Source organism: Lissotriton helveticus, chromosome 2_1 (assembly GCF_964261635.1).
Source record: "Lissotriton helveticus chromosome 2_1, aLisHel1.1, whole genome shotgun sequence".
Lineage (NCBI taxonomy): Eukaryota > Metazoa > Chordata > Amphibia > Caudata > Salamandridae > Lissotriton > Lissotriton helveticus.
Window position 1 is genome coordinate 1,384,996,844 of NC_136059.1, and position 26,525 is coordinate 1,385,023,368.

At 46.7% G+C, this 26,525-nt stretch overlaps 1 protein-coding gene and 1 long non-coding RNA gene across 4 annotated transcripts in view; both read left to right on the forward strand.

Annotated features, from left to right (window-relative positions):
- Positions 1 to 26,525, forward strand: part of TMOD1 (tropomodulin 1) — a 696,901-nt gene that overhangs the window by 104,966 nt on the left and 565,410 nt on the right. The gene's annotated exons all lie outside the window — the stretch shown is intronic.
- On the forward strand, positions 8,853 to 9,204 carry LOC144819766 (uncharacterized). Its single transcript, XR_013607558.1, has 3 exons — positions 8,853 to 8,888; positions 8,982 to 9,028; positions 9,119 to 9,204. It is a non-coding gene; the product is annotated as an uncharacterized LOC144819766 (long non-coding RNA).

Genomic DNA, 26,525 nt, shown 5'->3' on the forward strand with positions numbered 1-26,525 from the left:
GGCGAGGGGATTCTATAATATGCCACTGAGTCGTTCCATTATGGGAATTACTCTGTTCGATTGTGTCAATATCGGTGTTTATTTATTAATTCTCAATGGCAGGTGTGCCATTTAAAGATGGCCGTTGTGCTTCACTGTTATGTCAGTAACATTGGTAATGTATGGCAATGTTACTGTACATGACAGTGGTTTCACAAAATGTGACAGCGGGCTTGTCATTTACTTCAGGAATGTTGCTGAGAAATGTCTCTGCGGCGGGCCAATTTCGTTAAATCATGCTTTAAATTAATAAAAGATGGCTACTCTGTTACTGCAGGGCCAGCTACTTTATCATGCCAGTGGTGCTGAGCAATTTTTCATCGTGGGTGCTCATTAATGCCACTGATGCTGCCTATTTATGTCAAATTTCTTAATTATTTTTGGAAAATATAAAATTGTGCAAGGGGTATGCACTGTCAAGTCAATTCCTATTTAGAAGAACCCACAGCCTAGTGCCAAAGTGCTGCCTATTTATGCAATGTGCCTGCCTCACGCCCGAATGCTAAAGAAATATAATGGTGCTGGGTCATCCCTGTGCCAAGTTTTTCTTATTCGTCCAAAAGCTGCCCTGTGCCGGCTACCCAGTTACAGAATACCGCTCAGTGATTTCAGGGTGAATGATGCTCATTGTCAACATACACGGGATGCCGAATACCACAGTTCTGCCCTTAGATAGTAGGAATATGCCGATTGCGTTGTTACCTCTGTACACGTGACATGAAGCACAATGCAGTGTTGTTTATTAGCATATTGAACACAGGGCCAGTCCTAGGACTTTTGGGGCCCCGGGCGAAAGGTAAAATGTGAGGCCCCTCTAATTTGCATGTCACAACACAAGTAGTGACATCACAGACTGTGGCTTCACAGGACTATTAATCTTCTTTGGCATTGTTGAAGTGGTTTACTCCTTTCATTTGGAACGTGTACTGCTGCATTTATGATGGAAAATGAAAAGGCAAGTTCCAGAATGCAAGGAAATAACAGCAGAATGAGCTACTTAGTTGCGGTATAAAGAAGCAACTCGAGACCTCCTCTGGTTTAACTCTGTCTTGTGAAAGTTGCAATTTTCATATAAATACCTTTTACTGTGACCAGAAAAGAAAGTTTGATTATGCACTTATTTTGGAAACATTAGTGAAGCCAGTTGTGAGGATAAGGCAGTGGACAGCTTTGGTGTGAGTGTACTCATGCAAGTGTTTGTTTGTTGCAGCTGTATACCATTGCTGTTTTTTCCTGGTGATGCAATAATATGGGAGTTGAGGCCTTTGTATCATCTGGACTGAGAAACAATATCAGCAATTAGGTTTTGCCTCAAGACTACTGGGGAAAAGCTAATTTTCATAGCTAAAAACTGGAGGCCGACCCCTTAATCATCCAGGGAGAATTGGTCTTATACTCTTGGAGTCAATAAGTTCTTGCATCACACTGCTGCGGGATGTTACCAAAGAGCTCTTGTTTTGGTGGTAAACAAAGGGTGCGATTGCTGTGACAGATCCACTGTAGTAATGCATTATGGGTATGTCAGCAAGAGTGACTTAAACTAGGGAGTCAGACTTTATTTATAGACGCTTTGCCGAGAGATGCACTGGCTGACAGAAGTCACAAAGGTGTCTCCCTGCAGCTTCTTAAAGAAGGCACACACTATTACACAGTTTGTTTTGGGCATCTTCCCTATTGCTACAAACATAATATACATCTCAAGCACTGCTCGTGGCACTATAAGGATCACTCTAGAGCAGGGGTCTCCAACCTTTTGTGTAGTCAGAGCTACTTCTGGCCAGTGAAAATCGTCGTGAGCTACTGAACCCGAAGCAACTCGCACATTTTTCCGAGAGACCCCCCAGACCCAGTTTCATTGACTTTAAGCCTAATTTCATCAGAGCCCATACTGTGGTTTGAACAAAATACCCAAGACAGGCCTGACTTGAGAGTTCCCTAGAACACCAAAAGGAATGACTTTGGATTTGTGACGCAAATTAATAGGTCCAAAATTAAGGTCCAAAATTAAGACCTTTCAGTAATAGTTGTCATTGAAATAATCATTGTAATGCAGCTCAATTAACAAACATACGTGGAAAGCGATCTTACCTTCAATGTGGAACTGATTTGTTCTTATGCTACAAATAATCATTTGGAAAGGTGCTCAAGATTCTTCTCTCCAGCTACGTTTTATTGTGTTTGTAATACAGACCTGCAGAACACATTGCATTGTTCTTGTTCAAATAATAAAAAAGCTTTGAAGGGGGCTGAAGATTCTTCTCTGCAGTGACTTTAATCTTGGTTTTAATAATGAAACAGATTTGTGATTTCAACAGGAACTGTGACTGAACAAGTATTGATTACGACTGCATACAAATAATTTCAGTGAGAGACTTGACACTGCATGGTGTCCAGTAATGCCTTGTAATCTGGGGTGTAGCTTGAGAGGGCAAATCTTATGGAGTCATTTAAATGTTCATCAGTCAGATGTGTGCGAAACTTAGATTTTATGAAGTTCATATCGGAAAATGCAGATTCACAAAGATAGGTAGAGCCAAACAGGGAAAAAAGTTTCAATGCAGCTGCGTGGATGTTCTTACATTTTTCTGCATCTTCAAGACTCCAGAAATTAATGTCAGATTGCCTTGATTTCAATTCAATGTCATTTCAAAGTGAGAAAATATCCATTTCCATGGTGTCAGAGTCAAGGTTCAGAAGCAAACTAATTTTCTCTGATAGGTCACTAACATCCACTTCCATGAAGGGGTTTTAAGTGAACATCACACAGGGCTCCAGTTGCTCAAAATCACTAAACCTGTCACTGAACTCTTGATTAAGCCTCACGAGGAGGTTACTGTATTTTTGTATGTCAAGGATCTCTGCCTCAGTTTTGTTTTCTGACAGGATTTGGAGCACAGAGGGAAAGTGCTGCATCTTTCTTTTCTGTACATGCTGTATGAAAAGGTTAAGTTTTGTTTTGAATGTTTTCACAGAACTAATCATGTTGGCTATTATCTTGTTTTTGCCTTGCAACTCGTAGTTCAATACATTTAATTTCTCTGTGACATCTGTCAAAAAAGCTAAATCGAGCAACCATTCAGTGTTTGACAACTGTGTGGTACTTTCATTTCTAGACTCCATGAAAGCTTTGACTTCTGGCAATAGAGAAAGGAATCTTTGCAGTATTCTTCCCCTGCTAAGCCATAGGATCTGAGTATGCAGTAAAAGGTCACCATACTCAGCTGATAGTCCTTCAAGGAACAATTTGAAGGTTCGGTGCTGCTTGGCCTTTGCACGAATTGAATTAATAATTTTAACAACAGGAGTCATCATATGATCAAACCCCATTACCTTGGCACATATTGCCTGTTGATGTATAATGCAATGGTAGTGTAATAACGGAGGGAAATCTGGATCTGCTTTACAATTGGCAATGAAGCCAGAATGATGCCCTATCATTGCGGGTGCACCATCAGTTGTTATCGCCACTAACTTTTTCAATGGGACATTTTGTTTCACAGAATAATTTTTCACCTCATTGTGGATGTCATATCCTCTGGTTGTGGTTTTCAGAGGCAACAGAGTTAAAAATTCCTCTTTATAAGTGAAATCTTAAAAAACCATTCTAACAAAGATTGCCAACTGTGCAATATCGCTTGCATCAACAGATTCATCACATTGCAGAGAAAAATATTTACATGTCTTTAAATCCCTCTCCAACTAATCTATCATGTTGCCCGATAATGAAGATACCCGTCTTACCATAGTGTTTGACCCCAACTGCACATCTGAAATGCCAGACATTATTTCAGGGCTATAGTGAAAGTCTTTGAATAAGGAGTGGGCCATTATAAGCTTTGCTTCCTTCACAATTGCTCCATCTGAAAATGTTGCTTTGTGCTTGATCAAGTGATGAGTAACTACGAAGGATGCTTCAGTTGCCGCAGTGGCTTTCTTTGTTGGCTTTGTAAAAAAAGATTGCTGTGTCTGCAATGCAGATTTCAGTTCATTTACTTTTTGTGATCTCAGGCTGCTTCCCTTAGGGAACTTCCTCTCAAAATGCATGTGCTTTGTTGAAAAATGCCTCTCAACATTGCCCTTTTTCCCCACTTCAACTTTTGCTCCACAGATTAAACACACACAGTTGTCTTTGATTTGTGTAAATAAAAATTCATTCTCCCACTCTTGATGGAAGTTGTAAGTCTTCGCCCTTTTGGAGGGACCTGGCTCTTCACCCATCATTGGTTGTTGAGGCTGTAGCAAGAGTAAAAATGTTGATGATGTCCACATCCAATCCATAAAAGGCAAGAATACCACGTGGACACCTTTAATAATGCTGTAATGCAGACCATTAAACCAAGGAAAAGACTTTCAATCACACACCGAAATGTTGAAATATCACATTCACTATTAATGGTGGACCTGGGAATGCGTAAAAAAATGCTATGCCATCCCAGGTGAGGCGTAACAAGGAGAACTACCTTTATTGCTTCTCTTTTAGGAGGTGCCCCTAAGCTGAAAATCTACGATTTGCTCAGTGTGCCACCAAGTGCTGTTTTTGGCTTTATTACACTACTATTGATGAAGAGATACCTTTTCAGAGTCACTGCTAACGAGTACAAATTACAAAACGTTACTTGGCAGGCAGGTAAAAATACTCGTTTTTTGTGCCTTTCTGCCCTCTGTTTCGCTCACTTTGTGCCTTTCTGCCCTCTGTTCCACTCGCTTTTGCTTTGTTTTTTGTGCCCTTTTGCCCTCTGTTCCACTCGTTTTTGCTTCCTTTTTTGTGCCGTTCTGCCCTCTGTTTCACTCGTTTTTGCTTCGTTTTTTGTGCCCTTCTGCCCTCTGTTCCACTCGTTTTTTGTGCCTTTTTCAGCAATGGAGATTGCTTTCTTTGCACTATCATAAGTCATCTCCCGATGTAAACACGGGACATCCACTGGTGCGCAGGCAGAGTAGACACCCCCCTTTGACAAATGGCTGCCATGGGTTAACCAGCCATTTTATTGGGAGCTGGCAACTGACCTCTGGAACTGCAAAAATCTAACATTTCTCCGCATATGTTTCCGCTTCAACAAACCTCTGGTTATGTCCTTTGTTCCTTCGTCAAAATCACACATGGCTGGATAAAGACATTTTTCTACAGAAAATGTGATTGAAGTAACTTCCTCCGAAGGGTGATTGGTAAATTAATGCAAACTGCTGGTGTGGATATGAATGAATCACCAACGCCTGGCGTGTCAGTGTAGCACTGGGAATTATTCAACATCACATTCATAAAAAAGACAGAATCCAACATCACTAAACTATTTATCTGCTCGTCCCATGGTACCAGGATGACTAAAGCCTCGCTTCAAGGGAGGAAGAGCTGCGATTCTTCCGTCATTTTTTAAATGATTCAACATTGCGGTATGTCTGAAACTAATTAGCATGATCGACAGAGAGCAGGGCAGAGAAGGGAGAGGGCAGCGTTTCAAAGATGTTATTATATAAAACGCAAACAAGCCTACCTTTTTAGCCCGGCCCTGCTATTTATATCGCTTTATTGTGACACAGTCCTCAATCGAACTTAGACGTGTGGGAGTGCGTCTAATTACACGTATAAGCAGGCCTGCCTCCTACCATCAGGACAGGAAGATAATTAAGTTTACCCGTTCAGAATTGTACATTTGTCTACTCTAAGTTAATGCCACGCCGTATAGGCAGAGCGAAATATATATTCCTAGTTGCAGAGAACTTTACATATAGTATCTTTGCACTTACAAACAATAAAAGCACCATTGAGCTTACCTGCAGTGTAAGGCACGTCTCCTGGCTGCTTCTGGCGGTGGAAGTCACATCTCCTACTGCTCCGCGCTGGCACCCGTCGCACAATGGCAAACAGTGCGATGCCAGCGCGTTTTCAGTAGACGATGACGTCACAAGAGTCAGACTCTCACGAGAGGAGTCTGCAGCTCCAGGAGAGGAGCGTCATCCTCTTCGCCCGCCCACACCCCAGCTTAGCTCCAATCCGAGCGGCTGGTTTGAGTGAGGGCTGGCAAATGGAGCTGGAAAGGCTGAAGGGCTACATGAGCTACTCCCGGGGTCTTTGCGAGCTACCGGTAGCTCGCGATCGACCGGTTGGAGACCCCGGCTCTAGAGTCTTACACTTAAAACAAAACATGCTAAAATGTACAGTTACTAACTAGTCTTGCATTCAAGTAGCAGTTGGGTGTCACTCAAAATGGCATATGAATGATGTAGAGATGTCATATATAAACTCACAATAGATCCGACCTGGGAATTACAAGGCAAACTTTTTAAAATCTTACAAATTGGTTTCGAAAATGGTTTTCTTGGAAAGAAGGAACATGCTTATTTGCAAAACAAACACCCAAGAACACCAATCTTTTACGTCTTGCCAAAGGTCCACAAAGACGAACATAAACCACCTGGACGACCAATCGTCTCAGGATGTGAATCCTTATTTGAGCCAATCTCAAAATTTGTGGACTTCTTCTCAAAACCCTGGATGACCGAAGTGAAATCATACATAAAAGATACAACCGATTTCATCAATAAACTCGAATTGCTGGAATTTGATGAACAGAATGACCTTTTGGTTAGTATGGAGGTAACATCTCTCTACACCCAGATCCCCCAGGAGGAAGGACTGGCAGTATTAGAACTATACCTAGACAAACGACAAAGACCAATGAAAATACCCACGAGTTTCATTTTGGAATTAGCCCGTATGGCTTTAAAAAGAAACTACTTTAAGTTTAAAGATGATTTCTACTACCAGATAAAGGGAGTGGCGATGGGGTGCCCATTTGCCCCAGAGCTAGCTGTGCTGTTTATGTCTCAATACGAAGAGAAATTTGTCTACCAAAATAACCCCTTCCATCAATATATCGGATGTTGGGTCCGATATATTGATGATGTCTTCCTGATATGGAAAGGCTCTGAAGGCCAGCTACATGGATTTCACGAATGGCTGAATAACCAAACAGAGGACATAAAATTCAGCATCAACTTCTCAAAAGCAAAGTTGGCATTTTTGGATGTTGAAATATATCCCTCAGAAGGAAGGTTAAAAACAACACTATTCAAGAAGAAAACAGATAGAAACAAATCGCTCCATTACACCAGCAACCATCCGCGCAGTTTAAAAGACAATCTACCGGTGGGACAATTTTTAAGAATTAGGCGCAATTGCTCATTTAAAGATGAATTTTTCTTTCATGCCAGCAAGTTGAAAGACAACCTGCTTGCCAGAGGGTACCCCAAAAAAATGCTGAAAAGGGCAATAAAGAGAGCTTGGTGGACCCCCGAGAGGTACTTCTAGAACCAAAACAAAAGAAACCTATGGATCGGATTGTGTGCGTTTCCACATACTGCCCATCGTCAAACTGGCTAAAAAAACAGATAAAAAACAACTGGCATCTAGTTCAAGAGTTGGACAAAAAATTGAATGAAGCCCCTCTTTTTGCCTTCAAAAGAGATAAGAGCATTGCGAACCAAGTGATACGAGCTGCCCTCCCAAAAGAGCGGATTCCAACAATACGTAATTTCGTGAATCTGCCTCCGATAAAAGGCCACCATAAATGTGGCACCTGCCTATGTTGTAATTCAACAATAGAAGGAGATTTGTTCAACCATAAAGGGGTCTTCTGGAAGCATGAAAGCTTTACGAATTGTAAATCAAAAAATGTTATTTACGCAATCTTGTGTCCATGTAAAAAAATCTACATCGGAAAAACCAGCCAAGAGGTAAGACATCGAATATCCCAACATAAATCAAGGATCAGAAAAAATGTACAAACGGCTCCCCTTGTAAATCACTGGCACATGCACACACACACAGAACAAGAACTACAGTGGACTATAATTTCGAAGGTTGACCAGGACGCCAGGGGAGGAGACTTGGAAGCAAAATTGTCAAAACGAGAAGCAATGCTTATCATCAAATTTAATACGACCATTGACGGACTTAACGAGCTGTCAGAGATTTACAACCTGTAGTGTAATAAATCTCTTCTTGCCTCCTACAAGCATAAGATGCGACATAATGTAAACAAACTACAAACAGGACGCGGATGGTATAAGGTCCATGCCAGACCTTTCGGTACAACCACTGACACGCATCAACAAGTTGCATAAAGAATTCATATTATAATCACCAATAGGTGTCTTATGGACAAAAGTAGTTTCGAAGAGTCGATCCGTCGGCTAGAAATGTTTTATACATTAACCGAACTACATGCCCCAGAATTCCTTGACTAATAAATAACGCGAGACCAAAAGCGGCAGTTACAGCGGCTTCTCAAGACGGATTACATGGAGAAAGATGAACGGTAAGCGAGCTGAGCGAGACGCAAGGTAAACACACATAATTCGAAAAAGGTCGAGTTTTTATACGAGTGAGGAGCAATTAGTCACGCGCCCCCCAGCAGCATAATCCCGTAACTCTAGCAATACACAATAGAACAGTCCGTTTCATATAAAATTCATCCGCGCACCATGCAACACAAAGGAAGGATATTACACAAAAGACTCTCAGACGAGACCCTGCATAATCGTCCATTTCAAACTGAATGCATTGTCACACGTTCCCTACATCAACTGGCCAAGTAGCATGACTCCGTTCCCGTTTATCTTCCAGATTTATACAAGACGTGTTCGCTTCAAGCAAATCAAGGGACCATAACAACGAGGCAACGAAGGTAGGAAGAGCACATGTTCTGCTCATGAAAAAACCGCTGATAATTAAATGCACGGCAACAACAGATATCACCAAGTAGCGTCTTTTTACATTTCTAGACACCCCTGGGTCCAAGCTTCAAGTTCTCGAAACATTAAAGCCCTATACCGGAAACAGCAACGATAAAGTAAGAACAAAGCCCACTTTGTAGTGATACACTGCACACACGCTTTTAGACAGACAGGCTCTGATTTATTTATCCTTTTTTATGATTTTTCAGAGTACGAATGTTGTTATTAAATAACAATAAAGGATGTGAACCTTAAGGTAAGAGAGCCACGCCCCGCCCTGCAGACAGAAGGGTTACCAGTTTCCTTTATAACACATTAAGACAAGCCCTTCTATTATGTTTTTCAGATCCAAATTGAGGTCCTGAAGAGAGTTCCTCCCCCAAGGAACTCGAAACGCGTCGACCATCACCGTGCTATGCCAATCTGTGTTAAAAAACCTGATAACAGATTTTGAAAAGTATTGTGTATTTCAGATGGCCTATTGTATAAATTAGCAAGTGTTCCATTGTAAATACATTCCAAGTGTAACGTTTGACCGAATAAGAGTTGTATAGAACACAGTTTTGTACTTATTTGGATTTGGTTTTCCCTTCCTCGCACCCTCCCCTCTTCCTCCACACTTTTCTTCACAAAGTATGTATGAGTATGACTGAGGTTTCATGAGCGAATGCCTGTATGAATGTGAACCTTAAGTGAGTGTAAATATTGTCCAAAGGATCTTTTCCTTTCCTTTCTCCTGTGCATTGAATTTCTTAATCTTTGTGATAATGCAAGAAAAGTTGCCGCTTAAATAATGTTGAGTGACTTTGTTTTGGAAAATAAATAGATTAAATCGAAAAGTAAATTGGTCTGCAGAACCAGTTTCATTTCTGTTCTTCGTGTTGCAATTGTAGTAAGAAGAAAAAATTGCAGTATTGGCAATTGTAGTTGTTTCTTAAAGTTTCAGGCTTGGCCTTACTGCAAAGGAGCCAGACCCTTTCTTTGTTTACACCACGATACATAAACTCACGGCAAATGCAGAAACGTCACCCATAGGCTAGGAAGGAGCCAGAATATTCAAATGCACCCCCACTTTGAACCAAAGCTCTTATGGCCCAAGCAAGTGTAGTAAGTCATAGAAGCTCTTCCCAGAGTCCTCTGTTGTCTATTCTATCCAAGCATCTGTCCAGTCACACTTCCATCTACCATTTTACTTTTACATTCCGACATCCATTCATTCTATCATCCATCAATCAGTCTTTCACCATTCAATCCGTCCGTCCATCCATCCGTCTGCCCAGCGGTAGCGAAACCTTTCCATCCATCTCCAAATCTATCCATCATCCATAAATCTACTCATACCTTCTTCACTATTTCACTCATTCATACATCTTCTCAATCATCCATCCATCCATCCTTTCAATCAACCAGCCATCCTTGCGCTTATCCGTCCAGTCTTTCATTACATCATCCATCCTCTCACTCACCCATCCAACCTTCCACCCAACTATCCACTCATCCATTAATTTACCCTTTCCCCCATCCAGCCATCCTTTCACTTACTCATCTACCCACCCATTCACTCATCCATCCACCCAGTCACCCTTTCACTCATCCATACATCATTTCTTCCATCTCTCCAACCTCCACTTTCACTCATCCATACATACTTTCATTCATCCACCCTTGTATCCATCCGTTCACTCAACCTTAGACCCATCGATCCTGTCAATCATTCATCCATCCACTCTTTCACTCATCTATCCACCCTTTCACTCAGCCATCCAGCCTTTCACTAATCCATCATCCTTCCACCCATGTATTCATGCATTGACCCTTTCACTCATCCATCTTTTCTCTCATCATTAATACATCCTTTCACTCATCCACCTATCCAGTCACCCTTTCACTCGTACATCCATCCTTTCATCTATCCACCCTTCCTTTCAGTCATCCATTTATTCTTTCACTCATCTATTCTTACATCCACCCTTTCATCCACCTGTCCATCCATTCACCTTTTCACTCATCCATTCATCGGTCCAGCCACTCATCCATCATTTCACTCATCAATCCATTATTTCACTCCTTCCCTCCATCCACCCTTTCACTCCATCCATCCTGCCTTTCACTCATCTGTTATCCACTCTTTCACTCAGCCATCCATTCTTTCATACATCCATCCACCCTTCTACTCCTCCATCCACCCATCCATTCATCCACCCATCCCTTTACAATTTCACTTATCTATCCATCCTTCCACTCACTCATCCATCCATCCTTTCTCTTATCATCCATTTACCCACCCTATCACTCATCCATCCACCCATTCACCCTTTCATATTAATTATGAGTCTATGTGAGTTGCACACAAAAGAGACACATAAAAACTCACCCCTGCTGTGGTTTCTAAAGTTGTAGGGGGGGGGGGGGGGGTTGGAGAGGGAGACACATAGGCAATCTGAAAACTTGGAAGACATGCATGATGCTCAGTGCCAAGATGTGAGTTGACTGACATTTTGTTGTGTTTCATTTTGTTTCTGTTTTTTTATAGCGTAAAATCGGCACAACAGCTTTGGAGCCCTTTACACGAGTACCAATTACATTACAAAAGGTCAGATATTTTTAACAACATGGGGAGATTTAAGTGATTTGCCCATAATCACAGGATTGTGAACTGACACCAGGACTTGTAACCGGGCCCCCAGGTCCATTAAACTGCTCCAAGTGCTGTGAGGCCCAGGGGAGGGAATTTCAAGCCCTGGGTTTCACAGCCATAGTGTAGCACCAGGAAGCCAAAGAGAACGAGCCCCTGCCCAGGGCCTCACAGCCCAGGATAAGGGTTGCAAGGCCCAGGGAAGGGGGCCGCACTCCTGGACCTTGCAGTATGGTCCAGCGCTGTTCACTGCTTGGCTGGCGAGGGATGACAATAATAACGTCGACATAGTTAAAGCACGTGAAAGCATGGAAGCAAAGGGACAAACATTGACAAAGTACATATTTTAACTGTGGTATAATAAAAATGCTGTCCCAATCTTTGCAAACGCGCACACACACCGGTTGGTTCCGTATAATCGCAAGTAGTGCAAAGATAAATAAACAATAAGGTACTGTTATGGTAGCACAGGTGTAAACTCTAGTTACGCACAGATGAGGTGCCCATCCTGGTTTTCAATCAAATGGAATCCGGGACATGGCACAAACATCGAAGTATGCCTAATGGCCTTATGGCATAGAATGACTCACTTAACCACTTGGCTGCTAAGAAGGCCTAGGAGAGGGGGTTCCTCTACCCTGGGCCTCACAGCACTGGATATTGACTGCAAAGCCCAGGGATGGGGGCCCCCTCCTTGGACCTTGCAGTCTGATTCAGAGTTTGAAGGCCCAGCAGAGAGCGCTTAATTGGGCTATGCTAAACACTGCTGCCTTGGCACTCTTATCTGGCTGTTACCTCCTCCCCCGACTCACCGCTCTTCACATGATAATGCCCGGCTGGTCCTTGAAATAAAGGTGCTTTCTGTTGCCTGGAAATCCAAAACAGAAAGGGAAGGCAAGGTTTCGGGGCAGGTTTTTAAGATAGGTCCTTTCCCGCCCCAAACGTTGTGAGCAAACACAATTGTTGACTTGTTGATCCTGCCCACTTCCCCACCACTGTTTCCTTTCCCCCACCCCAGCACCCCATTAATGCCACTATGTATTTGGACCAACGAGGTCAAGACACCTTGCTTAAAAAATACATTTGTGATGTGATCGGAAGGTAGAGGGGGCTCTCGGGGGGCTTGTGTGCTGATAGATGGTGTGGCCTTTCACTCGGAAGATGGGGCCCCATGTTTTCGACTTGAGCTCGGGATCCTGGGCAGCTGCCCACACTGCCCATGCCTAGCACTGGCACTGATTAAACAGAAGCAGTGCTCAATTTGTTAACAAATTAGTGCCAGGGCTCTAATCACCAGGGCACTGCAGCTTGCACCACCCATTGCCCCGCCAGCACTGCCTATGATAGTACTAATACAACTACTAACCATCCCACTCCTTCTAGTGTGACAATTCAGACTATTCCACGCCTCTAAAGCCATAAGAATGGCTTGGGCGGCAAGTAGTGATTTTTAATGTATAGTGAATTAATAAACTGTTGCTGTGCTCATCTCTAAATTAGACAAACACCGCCACCATGTGGCAGACTGTCGTAAGTGCCGATGCTGACAATTAAGTGCCTGTGCTGTGCATCGGAAACAACTGGCTCAGATTAAGCACCGAACAGTAGATAGTCATGATAAAAAATAGCAACACCACGGGGAAACCTATGTAACATGCAGATTTTATGCATGAGTATAGTGAACCTGCTCATTTATGGTTTAAATCTTTTATTAATTTTCAAGCAAGAGGAGAAACGAGACCCCCAGCTCAGTGAAATCAATGCAATATAGACAACAAGTGTCGCAAATAGTAGCATTACCAAGGTAATATGAGCGGAGCCGGCATGTGGGAATAAACAATAAAATCAAAACGAACAACTTGAATCCAACATTACCACCCCCCGTCCACCAGAAAAAGGGAAAATAAATAATCTGGGAATCAACGTGGTCACATGCGATGCTGTAAGGAATCATTATGTGGGAGCTGTGTGTCTGAAAGGCGGAGAAGTCTCGAGGTATCGGGGCATGCCAGTTCTCGGAACTCGGATACAAGTAGGGTCAAGAAGGGCAGCCACATCTCTGGGAAGTCAGACCCCTTGCCAGCTAACGTGAGGGTTAATTTCTCCATACCTAACACCAGCCAGAGTCGCTGTAGCCATCCGGAAAGTGTTGGGAGCTGGGCGGTGCGCCAATGCACCTGGATGTTCTGTGTGGCTGCGCCTAATGCAATGGCAATCAATCGGCCCCTCCGGGACTTTAGCGGATATGTTATGGGATTGGGTAAACCCAGGAGAATGTATGTAGGAAATCTCGAGAGCTGTGTCTCAAAGTGAGTGTCTATTTCATCAACCTGGGACCAGTATGATTGAATACGGTCACAGCCCCAGAGGAGATGCACCAGAGTGCCCACCTCCCCACAACCCATCCAACAAAGGGCGCTTTGTCGTGAATCAAATCGGTGCAGGCGTTCTGGTGTATAATACCAATATGTGGCTATCTTAGTCAGTGTCTCAGTAAGTCTCATTTGGTATCCGGAGTGTCGAGCCCTTTGATATATGCGTTCCCATTCCTTGTGGCTAAGTGTCCTTCCTAGGTCTCGTTCCCAACGTGCTCGACCAGCATTGTATGTATGCGTAGTGTATGTTTTTTTTTTTAAACCTTTATTGTTCTAGACAGTCCTTCACGTATTCACACACCTTTTAGCCTACAACCCATAGGGCCGGCCGCAATGGTTGTTAGACAGGGAGTATTGAGCAGTGTGACACAGCCATTCAGCCGACAACCCGGGGGTCCGGCGGCGTATTGTGTGGAGAACGTGTGGACACAGTATAGCATTGGGTACAACAAACTATTAGGTCCATACATTTTCCCATTTTCTGCAGTAAATCTGGTTGGTTCGACAGTGCGCCCATGACGCTTGTAACAGTCAGACAGCAATCTATGTCCACAGCTCGTGTGTAGTGACAGAGGTAAGTGCTGGGCATGTTGTGGATACATTGCCGAGGGTTTGAGGACGTCATGCATGTAGGGTCGCTATGGAGTGAGCGGTGAATAGTAGTATAGCTCACTAACGCAAGGAAATGAACTCGCAGCGCTGGTGACGGCAGTGCCTGGCCAGCACAGCCAAGGCTGGGATGCTCGTCAGTTGAACATCCGTGGCATCTCTCAGCAGCGGCCATGAGTGTGCTCGCAGCAGTGGCGCTAGCTTGTTCCCACGGTTAATCCTTCAGCGTCAGGGAAGGGGGAGGGGGCGTGGGGGTGGGGGGGTCGTCGTTCACCATGGTGTGCAACGTGCGTGTGCAGGGGAGGATCTGTAGATGTCTTGACAGGAGAGCATCTCGCCTCAACGCCCTCGTTGTTCCGTAGCAGTGTCACCGTATGTGGGATGTCTCTGTCTATGGCAATATAAGGTCCGGTCGGGGAACATGACCGATGAGTAAACAACAATAGGCATATGTGCAACTGTGGAGTAATAGCGGGGCGGGGGTGAGAAACCTGTTATGTTATCAGTGTGGTGTGCGATGAGAGGTCCGTTGTTAGCGAGCCCGGGGGGAGAAGGGGGGGGGGGAGGGCAGCGAGTTGTCAATAGCTGCGGGGCGGACAGCAAGAGTGTTCAAGGGGGGGAGCGAGCGCACGGGTATGGGCACAGTGCGGTGCGTCCGCGGTCATAGTGGGCGAGCGTGAGGTTAAAGTGTTGGTCATGGTTTGGGTGTGGCGGTAGCCAGACAGGAAAAAAAGTGGGGGAGGGGGGGGCAAAAAAAGGGGGGGGTCAGAGGGGAGGAGAGAGAAGTGGGGTGGCGAGGGCCATAGAGTTCCGGCTCGTCTCATTCCCATACTGCGGCGGCTAGTCACGTTGATTCAGTGCGCCTCTCTTTCCTGGCAAGCGCGCTGAAAGGAAGTAAGGAAAGTGTCCCAAGCTTGTGCTATAGGGAATTTCCGGAGGCCTGCCGTTTCCTCCCGGCAGAGCACCGCACTCTCTGCCCGTGCCCAATTAATGAAGGATGTGTGCCAGTGTCGGATGTGTGGGGGAGTGGTAGCCTTCCAGTGTTTGGTGAGTAGGCGTTTGGCTGTTATAAGTCCCATGTCCCAGAACCGTGTCGGCACTTTGTTCAACTTTGTGTGTTTGTATAGCCCTAGTATACAGGCTTCCCACGTGTGTGGCACACGCTCGCCAGTGCAGTGTGCAAGTGCAGTTGTAACGTCTTCCCAATACGATTGGATATTGGGGCAATGCCAGAGCATGTGTAAAAGATCCGCTCCCACCAGGGAGCAGCGCTGGCAGGCTGCGTCCGTGAGGGAGAAGTATCTATTGATTTTGTCAGGTGTGAGATAAGCCCGGTGCAGAATGTACAGCTGTATAAGTTTAAAACGGGGATTGCGTGGAACATTGGTTGGTCCCTGCAATATCCTCTCCCACTCCTTGTCTGTCCACTCTCTGCCTCTGTCAGCCGTCCATCTCGTCCTCAATTGCGCGAGTGAAGGTTGCGTGTGTGCCAATAGGGCTTGCGCCAGCCAATGTATAACATGAGAGCCATTGCCCATAACATGCAGATATTGCATGAATTGGTGCATCGGCGGTTCCTCCATGATGTCGCCCCAGGGGGCTGTCAGCGTGCGCATTATGGCTGCATGTAGTAGGAATTGCCCGGCTGGGAGGTCCGTGGTGGCGGCTAGAGCCTCAAAAGAGAGTAGGTCGCATTCAGCGTAGAGGTCACCCAGTGACTCCACTCCCGATCGTGTCCAGCTTGCCAGCTGAGTGTCCGTCAGTGCTCCCGTCGCCCCTGGGGTGCCCTGTAGAGGGATCGCCAGAGCATACGGCATCGTGGTCAGGGTGAGGCGCAAGCAGCGGAGGTAGCACTTGCGTGCCACCGCCAGTGTAACTGGGAGGGACAAGGGGGTCGTGCCAGGGGGTGGAATAATGCGCAAATCTGTGCCTGGGTCCAGGCATCAATGTCCGAGGCTGTATCTTCCAGATTCTTGCCACTGAGCCATCCCGACACCCACTGCATCTGCGCCGCCAGGTAATACAATTCCATGTTGGGAATCGCCAGACCTCCTGAGCCTGTAGGCATATATAGTTTGGTCAGGGCTACGCGGGGTCGGCCCGTGTTCCAGATGAGGCCACGAAGCAGTATCTCGAGGTCCCGAAATACTCTGGTGGGGATGTAGGTCGGAACATTGGAGAAGTAGTACAATAGTCGCGGCAGGACTATCATCTTGGCTAGTGCTACCCGGCTAGGCACGTTTAGGGGCAGGGTTTTCCAAAAGCCAATCTGAGCATGGATAGAGGGAATCGCTCTCATCAAGTTTCCGTCTGATATGTCTGCTGGATTCCGATATACACGTATGCCTAAATAGCGGAATGTGGTGGGGTACCACTGCAGCCTCGCCCCGCCGAGGTGTATGTCGGCTTCAGGTGTGTCCGGGTTGAAGGAGTAAGCCCCCGATTTAGACCAATTGACCCGCAGGCCCGACATTTCCTCAAAGGTTTGGAAAGTGTCGGTGAGGAAATCTGGAATTGCTGTCAGATCCCGGACGTATAAGAGCAGGTCGTCCGCATATAGCGAAACTACATGTAGACCGTCTGCCAGTGGGATTCCCCACTCGTCCCCCGCGACCGGAGAGTCGTGGCTAGCGGTTCCATAGCTAGAGAGAATAGCAGGGGCGACAGAGGGCAGCCCTGTCTGGTGCCTCTGCACACACGGATGGCATCAGAAATTAGTTTGCCGACGCGGACCGTCGGTCCGTGGTAGAGCAAGTCCACCATGGTCTTATAGCCACCTCCTAGGACGTACTTCTGCAGCACTGCCCCCAGGTAGGGCCACTCGACAGAGTCGAAGGCCTTCTCCAGATCCAACACCAAACACCCCGCTCGAGGCCAAGTCCGAATCGCGTATTTCTGAACACGGAACAGACGGCGTATGTTATGGGAGGTGTGGCGCGTGGGTACAAAGCCATTCTGATCTTGGTGCACCAGGAGAGGGACCAGAGGCGCCAGCCTTCGAGCCAGTGTGGACACCAATATTTTATAGTCCGTGTTCAGGAGGGCCAGGGGGCGATAAGAGCCTAGTCGCGTGGCATCTCTTTCTGGTTTGGGTATGGATATCAGGGTGGCCTCGCTCAGAGTGGGGGATAGAGCGGAGTCCTCCATGGCTGCAGTATACATTGCTAGGAGTTTCGGCACCAGAATATCCGAGCCAGCCTTGTAGAACTCGGCCGGTAACCCATCCGGGCCTGGGGTTTTACCATTAGATAAACCGAAGATGGCGTCACGGAGTTCCTCAGACGTGAGTGAGGCTCCAAGTTCATCTTGCTGTGCAATAGTTAACTGCGGCATCTGGAGGGGGGACAGGTAGGCCACTATATCTGGGTGGGGGTTGCGTAGCTTGGAGCGGTACAGAGCGCCATAGTGTGCCGTAAACGCCTCGTGGATGCTGCGTTGCGTGTATTGCAGGCCTTTCCCCTCCACGTGTATCACCGCCACTGGGGTCGCCCGGTCTTCCCGCGATATCAACCACGCCAGTAGTTTGCCAGGCCTGTCACTTAAATGGTGTGTGCGTGCCGAGTGAGCTGCGTAGTTAAGATCGCGCAGTCTCTCTAGAAGGCGCGTATGTTCTGCTCGCGCTTCCGTCAGTTGGTCAGGCGCACCCCCCATCGCATCTCGCTCTCTATCTAGTAGGTTAGTCTCAAGTCTTGTGAGGTCGCATTCCAATCTGCGCTGCATATGCCCCTGTGTACCCAGGCAATGGCCTGGAATCACTGTTTTAAAGGCATCCCATTCAATCTGGGGAGAGGACGCCGTGTTGGTGTTTTCCTCAAAGTATTGAGCCGTCTGCGTGAGCAGAGAGTCACGGAAGGCTGCGTCTAGTAAGAGCGCCGGTTGGAGTCGCCAGGTGGGGATGGGTGGGCGTGGGCGTTCCCAGGGGATAGCCTGAAAGTGCGGGTTGTGGTCCGAGTGTGTGCGCCCCATGTAGCACATATCAGTGACAAGGGGGAGAAGGTCAGTGGACACCATGAATCTATCTAAGCGTACGTGTAGGCTGTGCGCGCCAGAGTAATAAGAATACGCTCGCGTAGCTGGGTTGTGAACTCGCCAGGCATCATGTAGGTCCCACTGTGAAGCCCAGCTCCGCAGCGTCTTCGTGGTGTTGTGCGCTGGTGCAGCGGCTGTGGGTGGGTGGGAGCGGTCGAGGGTCGTGTCTAGTACACAAATGTAGTCACCTCCCAGCAGCCATGGGTCTGTGTGCCAGGTCGCCAGCGTCGTAGAGAGGCGCGTGAAAAAGCCGTTTTGGTCTGTGTTTGGGGAGTATAGGGAGACCAATGCCACCTGTTGCCCGTCTAGCCTGCCCCGGGCTGCTACAAATCTACCCTCAGGGTCAATGTGCGTGTCCGTGACCACCCAGGGGGTCCCAGGCCAAACCCACAGCAGGGCGCCTCGTGCGTATGAAGAGTAGGTCGCGGCATAGAGCTGCCCACGCCACCTGCGGTGTAATGCACTCACCTCCGCCGCATTTAAATGCGTTTCTTGAAGGAACGCTATGTCAATTTTGTGACGCTTAAGGTAGGAATATATCTGGTATCGTCTTGCCGGTGTGTGTATGCCCCTGACATTCCAGGTACAGAGTTTGATCTTAGCCATATTCACTAGTCGTGTCGATTCCCTTCTCGCCCACCCGGCCCAGTCCTGCGGGAGGCACACTCCGTAGGTTTCCCATCGCCTCTCCCGCCACCGGCCCACCACCAGACATCATCACAATTCCACAACAGTTACTCAGGTACTCATATGAAAATTGGGGGGGAGGGAAAAGGAGAGGGTACATAAGGCCAAGAACAGGCAACATTGTAGGTAATACCAAAAGGGCAGCTAGACAACATGTCGCCGTCCAAACTCTCAATTGAGCTTTAGTAAACTATACAGTTCTAAGGAGTGGTGATCAAAGTCTTCAGGCAATGTCCAGAGTTCTCAAAAGGTAAAACGCCTCTCCCGGGCGTGAGTAACAGGGCACTGCCAGGCGAGTTTCCCCAGGCCACTTCCGCCCCAGGCATTGTGAGTTAGTATTGTGGAGGGTGAAGGATAGCGTATCGGGTACATAGCAGGGCATTACTCACTGTGTCTCGGCGTCATGTAGTGGCTTTAGTCGGGAGGACACTTGCAGCAGACGGGGTCAGTGTTCATTGTCTCCAAGTTCAAACAAGTCAACACTGGGCTCTGCGCTCCATGTCCCTGCCGGAAGGAAGCAAGGGTCGCGCATCTCTTCAGCCAAGGAGATCTACAGTTTGTGGCGTGACGTCTGGAGGGTCCGTAGAATGTTGGGAGTCCGGTAGACCATATATTGCCTCGTTGTCACTTGGAAACGTGGATGGGCTAGCATTCGGGGCGTTGGACGGGGTCGGTGAGCTGCTGATCTCCGTGACTCTGCGTAGGGCATCTTGCTGTTCCTGCAACACTAGGTCCGCTGGCGGGGAGCGTGTGGGCGTTTCCTGAGTGCGAGGGGGTGTAGGTGTCCTGCGTCTGCGGCGCCATCTGGATCCCCTCGCTCGCGGGGCCGTGGTGGTCCCCAGCATTCTCCGAGGCATCTCGGTGACGCCCCCGTCCAGCCAGGCCTCAACTTCATCCGGGTTGGTGAAGAAGTGCGTTTTGTCCTGTGCCACCACTCGCAGCTTAGCGGGGAAGAGTAATGAGTATTTGAGGTGTTCCTGGCGTAGCCGTCTCTTCACTGCCAGGAAAGAGTGTCGTTGTCTCTGAACTTGTACCGTGTAATCCGGAAAGAACATCACTACGGTGTTATCTATCCTGACATCTCCAAGTTTTCGTGTTTCTCGCAGGATCGCATCCCGGTCCCTATATTTGAGGACTCGGAAGATCAGGGGCCTGGGATTGGAGCCAGTGGGCAGGGGCCGTGTGGGCACCCGGTGCGCCCGTTCCACCACAAAGTGAGCCGACAAAGCTCCCTCCGGTAGCAGTTCTTGTATCCAAGCTTCGACTCGCCCCACCGGGTCCATCCCCTCCCACTTCTCCGGAACTCCCACCAGGCGGATGTTATTCCTCCGCGCTCGTCCTTCCGTGTCTTCGGCCCGCTCCTCCAGGAATTCCACCCGATTAAGCAGGTCCCGAACATGCTTATCCGTCTGGCTTACAGCGGGTTCCAGCGTCGACACCGCCGCCTCCAGAGTTGAAGTGCGGTCTTGTAATTTCTCATGATCAGCCCTGAGGTGGGTTAGATCTATCGCCACACTGTCTATCTTAGACTCCATGGAGGTGCGAGTTTGTTGGAGTGATTCCTCCAGCCGCTCCATAACAGCCAGGACATGGTCCAGCTTGGACGTCACTTGGTCCGCGTCCATTTTAGACATCGCCTTGGGAAGTTTCCCCTTGTTTGACGCGCCTCCGGTGCCGGTTCTCGTCCTCACTCCTCCAGACATGAGCTAGGCACAGCAGTCGTGCCAGGTCAGCGTATCGGTGTGCCTGCGCAAGTCACAGAAGCAGGCAACCCGTGAGCAGTGTCACAGGAGTGCAGTAGATGTAGGAACTGCGCAGGCTGCAGATAAGCTTAGTAGTGTCGCCTGTTGCGTCGTGGGCGCAGCGTGGTGTAGGGCACCTCCTTGCAGGTGGTCAGCTGTGCAAGGTTAGTCGCTGCCAAGCGGGCGCGTCTGCAAGCTACTGAGTAACTCGTCTCCCAGCTGCGCCCCCGCTATCGCCTCAGTGGCCCAAGGTGTAGGCGTCCTCGCGGGGGAACCGCTCCGTTTCCGCCGTTTCCAGTGACGCAGTTGGGAGGTCTCCGCGGGGTGTCTATTATGTGGCAGCGGCCCCAGTCCGCATTGATGGGTCTTCACTGAGGAAGCAGGGGGCCCCACCTGTCCAGGTAGCTCGTGGACGCGTGTCCTTAGGCTCTCCCAAGTCAGGACGGCAGTGATCCCTCCCAGCCGCCTCCAATGGTGGCAAACGGCGAGCAGTGGGCTATGCTGCTCGTGCCTCAGGTCACCGGTTCACTTGGCATTTGCCTAGTTTTACTCCTGCGTGCCCGCCCTCTCAGTAGCTCCGGCAGCGGGCGACTTGTAGCTGCGCAGGGGGTGTCGTAGCGCGCTCTGGAAGGCACGTGTCGCTGTCGTCGGGGCCACCAAGGGAGCTATGTAATGTAGAAAGGAGGGGGTGGGGGGCGCCGTCCTGTCCCCACCCCTGGCTGTGTGGGGTATACTGTGGGTGCCGATGGGCCACGAGGCTCGGCTGCGCTCGTCTGGCTGCAGGCTGTGGGTGCCAGTGCGTTCAGGGGGAGGGGGGGAGAGATCCGACCCCAGGCCCTCAGCCCCCAGTCCTCGTGGTCACTCACCAGGTACTTGACCGCAGCACACCAGGGCAGTAGGCTGCACTCCTCCAGTGTCTCCTGTGTGTTGCCGGTGCCTTGCGCTGTTCGAAACGGCAGCCCGTCCGGATCCCCCAGTTATGGCGCCGTCTCGTGGTTCGTCCCCTCGCCCTCACTCGTGAAGCCCGGTGACGCGTACACAGTCTTCTGCCTAGCACCGAGGAGCCTGACCGAGTGAGAGGTCACATTTGAGAGGAGAGCCCTTTCTCAAACCCCCGCTATCTGGCTGCAGTGTCCCCCTCCCGCCGCCGCATCTGACCACGAGGAGCGGCCGCCGAGCGGAGGGGGGCCCCTAACAACTACAAGCCCCAAGACCCTTTGCGGCGCTACACGCCGAAAACATCGCGCCAGGCGGCGCTTAAAGGCTGCGTCACCCCGGCAGAGCGGGTGACGCGTACACAGTCTTCTGCCTAGCACCGAGGAGCCTGACCGAGTGAGAGGTCACATTTGAGAGGAGAGCCCTTTCTCAAACCCCCGCTATCTGGCTGCAGTGTCCCCCTCCCGCCGCCGCATCTGACCACGAGGAGCGGCCGCCGAGCGGAGGGGGGCCCCTAACAACTACAAGCCCCAAGACCCTTTGCGGCGCTACACGCCGAAAACATCGCGCCAGGCGGCGCTTAAAGGCTGTCACCCCCGCGACGCGGGAGCGCGCGGGAGCGCCCGGGGCTAAGCCCGGGCAAAGGGCGGGCCCTCTGTGGCCCTCAGTGGCCGAGGTAGGCCGGGCTGGGCCCCGGTATTTTCTATTTTAATTTCTAAGCTGATTAATCTTATTATTTCTATTTGTACGAAAATAAGCAGATAGATCTACAGACACAAAGTACGATATCTGCTTGTATGAGCCTTGCCTTCTCCCCCTGTCCGTTCATATTATATTAATTGTGATATTTATTCGAGACTGTGAATTTTGCAGTAGAACTAGACTCTTTTCCGATATTATGGAGGTAAAGAAACTACGCTCCGGGAAAGTTTTAACGGAGAAACCTGGTACAAATTCTGGATCTATTCACTTGAGGAAAAAGCCCGTAAATAGTGCTATTTTGAAAGGTCAGATGCACCTGGAACAAATTTGGGAAAAAAGTATGAATAAATCCCTAGAAGTTTCCATAAAATCTGACATTGACTCATTACCAAAATTGGAATTACTATCTAATATGGAGAAGGATTATCAGTGTGAACCTATGATGCAAACAAAAATGCTTCAGAGTCAGTCAAAGGAGGTAAACCTCCCCTCATGTTCAGTAAATGAAGCTGCTTTTGATCCTTCACTAATAAAATCGCAAACACTGTACCATAATCCTCTTAAGGGAAATGTTAATATGGAAGAAGATATGGGTGATGCTTCTATAGCTACCAGTATCGATCTGGAACTTTGTGGTCGATATGTGGACAAGAGATCTTTGACTCATCTTGCGGATAGTAAAACACCAACTGGAGAAACGCCTTCAGGATTGCTACTATATAGCAGCACTCCTTCTATCAAATCCAATGATAACCTCTCTATGCAGAGTGATTTGAAATCTCCACAATTTAACCTATCGGGGATTTGCGCTTTTACTTCATCTAGCTATCCAAAAAATGAGAAACCTATCTCTGAGTCACTCATAGTACTTGAGCAAATTCTGTCCTCCATATTACTTTTACTTGGTAAATTTGCTGTGAACTCTGACTGTATTTTGTCTTCGGTTACTGAGATATTGCAGGTATTGTTGGCTAAAAATGTTGAAAATGTGATTATTCCTCCCATTACTTCTATTGGTCCTGTTGCCCATAAAGTTGTTGATAACACTACCGTAGTGGGGGGAAATGCACCTGTGGGACTGTCTGTAGAGGTGGATATTCATAAGCCCCCAAACCAATCTACCTCATCTTCCTTATTACAGAGAAAAAATTCAATGTTGACAGGGAAGGAAGATAGTGTGGTAGAAGTATCACAAATGGGGGGTAATGAACTTTTCCCCATTTTTATCCAAGATAAAAAAGAACCTGAAGGTTCTTTGACGACTATTAGAGCCGCAAAAGTAAAAACTAGAGGGAAAAACAGGAAGCAGATACGTAAATATAAAAAGAAAAGACCAAGGCAAATCATTTTTCAAAAACATATAATATCTGAAGTGTCTGATTCTATTGAAAGTGGACATAATTCACGATCAGATACCCCTGTTAAAGAGGAAATTTTATGTATTACTAATGATGAATGTGGGAGTACCCCGGCTGAACCAACTATGAGGGGGATAGTTCCATGCCCTGTGATAAATGCTCCTGATCCTCTACTCTTAATTACCAAAGATATTACAAATACGCCGATAGTAGCAAGGGTATTTAATCCATCTGCACCCATTTTTCGGCCACAGCCTGAAGTAGTCAGAAATACAATCATTCAGCCAGTAAAAAGTCCGATTTCAAATGTGGATACTCTGTTATTGGATTTTCTCCCTTTATTTGATTCTGATCTAAAAATGAATAGATCTTGGTTACTTAACTGCTTTAAAGAGATAGAAAGCTTAAAATTAATCTTAACGAATGATATTGATTTAGTTCTCCCAATAAGATCCATAAATGGGCAATGAACAAGGGTAAAGTTTTACTCTAAAATAATTGCCAATCTTGTTCTTCAACAAGCGGAAGTTTTTCAATGTAGAGGAATTGACGTGTTACCTTATGATAATAATAATTTGTGTATTTCCTCTAGCGAAAGAAATACAAAGTTGGCTTCTGGGCAAGATGAGCATCCTGTATGTAATAAAGATCTAAAAATCTGGGTCTCCAGAGGTAAACGAATGGTCTCTCAGGTACTTCCATTACCTGATAGCACAGATATTCCTTTAACTGAAGACAATTCGATGTGGAACTGGTTACCAGGAGTTCTTTCAAATAATACTACCTCGAAAAACCCACGACTATTTTCGCATCTTTAACACTTATTTAAAAATTGTCTCTTGGAATGCCACCGGTTTGTCTAATTGCCCCGAGAAATTTGATTTTCTATTCTCTTTGAATGCAGATGTGTTATGTATCCAGGAAACATGGTGTAAAAATCTCTCATATGGCGGGAAAGATTACTTCGTCCTGGAGGCCCCTGCGACTCCCTCTAAAAAAGTCCACGCAAAAGGTGGAATTGCCTGTTTGCTATCAAATGCTTTACAATGGCAATTCTCCCATTATACAGACGAGAGTAATCTCTTCCAATCCATAACTATTTCTAATCTAGCCTCTGCTGCCCAACGGTCTTCGTTTATAATTTTAAATGCCTACATTCCTCCGGAAGATAAGTTTACTGCAGTTTTAAAGCGTATGTTTTCCTATGTTAAACAACTACTAGAGGTGGATCACCCCCCATATATATTATTGGTGGGGGACTTAAATAGTAAAGTGTCTAATTTTACTTTAGACATGTTTAGAAATAAAGCTAAGGAAGAAGCATATAATATACCTCAAGCACTCCTGCCTAATAAAATAAAAATGAATAAAAGAGGTAAGATTCTCCTCGAGGAACTTAGTTCCCTAGAGGGACTTATCATAAACGGCAGGATGCCCTCAGATACTCCCGCTAACTATACACATGGATCCATTAGGGGGGAATCTATTTTGGATTATGTAATAACGGACTTTGATACGTTCTCCTTTCTCAAAGATGTGGAGATCTCTCACTCCCCCTTGAGTGATCATAAAATTATTAATATAACTGTCTCATTAATTCCCCCTGAAACTAACTCTTGGTCCTTAAAGAATAGAGGTTTCTCTATTAAGTGTAACTCGAATAGATGTTATTGGGGATTTACCAATCTCAAGGACGTACAAAAAATCCTTGCCCAATTGCTATTAGAACGTGATCATTGGCAAGGTAGGGAATTCCTTTATCTTGAAAATCTCCTTAAAAAAGTCACCGCGACGGCTAGGACTATAGGAAATCCCAAAAAGATACATTTCTCTCCCAGTTCACTATTAATATTAAATAAGGAGATAAATAAACTTGTCAGGAAACAATACCTTAATAGATCAGGGGAAAATGAGTATCAGTTAGCTGTATTAAAAAGAAGGAGGGTAAGATTGAGATCCAAGATAAAAAGAGAAAAAGAAGATTCTCTATGGATCAAGCTAAGAGAGGCTTCAACATGCAATAATTCTAGAGATTTCTGGTCCTTAATAAGGCAAGGATGTGGTTCTATAACAACTCCCACTCCAATCGCTATTACAGAAGATGCCTGGACCCTATTTGTGTCTACCTTATATGTACCTAATGGTGCAGGGGGGGATACATGGGATCCAGGCCCAAATATTGATTATAAAATGGAACTTCCTACTGAGCAATCCATAGCTACCGTGATAAAGAGCATGCGCTCTTCCGGAGCTATGGGTCCTGACGAACTGCCCATGTCTATAATTAAACAAGATGTTACCGTTTGGAGTAGGATTCTTCTTCCAGTATTTCTAGCATGTTTTAAATTACGAACAGTCCCCGACTCTTGGCGGGGAAGTATATTAATCCCTATTTTTAAAAAAGGAGATCGAGACAAACCCTCTAATTATCGTCTAATAGCTCTATTAGACTCAATAGGAAACATTTTCGCTAAACTTTTATTACTGTTAATAATGGAATGGGCAGATTTAAACAGTATTTTACCTATGGAACAGACAGGATTTCGAAAAGAGCATGGAACCTTAGATAATTTAACACTATTACAGGTAATTATGGATAAATATGTTCGTGTCCGAGGCGGCGGCGTGTACGCAGCATTTATAGATTTCTCCACGGCGTTTGACAAAGTGGACCGTCCAA